At 48.2% G+C, this 1645-nt stretch overlaps 1 pseudogene; it reads left to right on the forward strand.

The window, feature by feature from the left end:
• The first annotated feature begins 364 nt into the window (after positions 1–364).
• LOC100401213 (Krueppel-like factor 8 pseudogene) lies at positions 365–1645 on the forward strand (annotated as a pseudogene).

The raw sequence follows: 1645 nt of genomic DNA on the forward strand, positions 1-1645 counted from the left end.
AGTGATAGAATTTTTTAAAAAGGAAGACATACAGAGAATCATTTCACCCACTCAGGAAGGCACTGGGGTGTGTGGCAGCAACAGCAGAGGTGAAGGGATGGCAGAAGTGAAGAGATCCTCTTGTGGTAGCTCCTCATGGGTTTCTGTCTTGAAGGCTTCTTTCTCTTCCTTAACTTTGTGTTTACCAGGAGAAAAAGCTGGGGTGGGAGGCCAATAAAGAGAAGACAAGAGTACATAGCTCTGCGTGATATGTCAGACTGGGGTGGGTGTGAAGGGAACAGCTGTCTTGCAATTATCTCAGGAGTTTGAGCCTCCCTGAGGACTCTATGAGTTTCTGGACACTTAGGAGTCCTCAGCTAGTGACATGGGTTATATGGATCAACTCATAAATAACTTGGAGGTCCAACTTAATTCAGAAGGTGGCTCAATGCAGGTATTCAAGACAGTCAACTGGCCCCATTCTGAGCAGAGAGCCCCCTGAGACAGAAGCAGAAATAATATGACTTCTTCACCATTCCTGGATGCCCATCCCATGAAGAACCCAGCACTATTTAATGACATCAAGTTTGAGCCCCCAGAAGAACTTCTGGTGAGTGATCTCAGCCTGTCCCAGTGGACCCAGTTGACTTCTTTCACAAACCTAAGGCTCCTCTCCAGCCTGGTAGCATGCTGCAAGCTCCACCCAAGCCAGTTTGTTCTCCAAACCCTTGTGGTGTTCATTTCAACATCTGACATGAGCACTTCAGCAAATATTCCTACTATTCTGACCCCAGGCTCTGTCCTGACACCTTCTCAGGGCACTGGTGTCTAGAAGATCTTACATGTCATTCACAGCATCCCCTCAGTCTGTCTTTCAAGTAAGATAGGTGACCTGAACACCATTCCAGTGGTGGTGCAGTCTCTGCCCATGGTGTATATTACTTTGCCTGCAAATGAGGGCCCTGTAGCCATTACAGTCCCACTCACTGGAGGAGGTGATATGAATGCTGGATCAGTGAAAGTTGACCCCATCTTCATGTCTCCACTGGAGATTCCAAGTGACAGTGAGGAGAGTGCAATTGAGAGTGGATCCTCAGCCTCACAGAGTCTGCAGGGACTACTGCAAGAACCAGCAGCAATGGCCCAAATGCAGGGAGAAGAGTCGCTTGACTTGAGGAGAAGCCAGATGCACCAATGTGACTTTGCAGGATGCAGCAAAGTGTACTCCAAATGCTCTCACCCAAAAGCTAACCACAGAATTCCAGGAGAGAAGCCTTATAAATGCTTCTCTTGTGATGGCTCCTCCTGGAAATTTGCTCACTCAGATGAGCTCACCTGCCATTTCCGTGAGCGCACAGGCGTCAAGCCTTTTGGGTGCACAGACTGCAACTGCAGCATTTCTGGTTCTGACCATCTGCCCCTGCACCACGGTCACCATGACACCATGCGAGTTGCACAGGTCACACTAGATAAGTGATACAGTTATCTTTTCTGTTTGTGTGTTGAGGTCAGGACCATTTTTTACTCTTTGACTTTAATTTGTGTCTGGAATGGAGCTGAAGCAACCCACTGAGCCATGTTGAGGAGACTGGAGGAAGATGTAGCTGGTGTCCTGTGGGGCTCTTCATATTCCACCTTCACCTCTCCACTGTCCATCCAGACCTGT

This window comes from Callithrix jacchus, chromosome 20, assembly GCF_049354715.1.
Source record: "Callithrix jacchus isolate 240 chromosome 20, calJac240_pri, whole genome shotgun sequence".
In the NCBI taxonomy this organism is placed as follows: domain Eukaryota; kingdom Metazoa; phylum Chordata; class Mammalia; order Primates; family Cebidae; genus Callithrix; species Callithrix jacchus.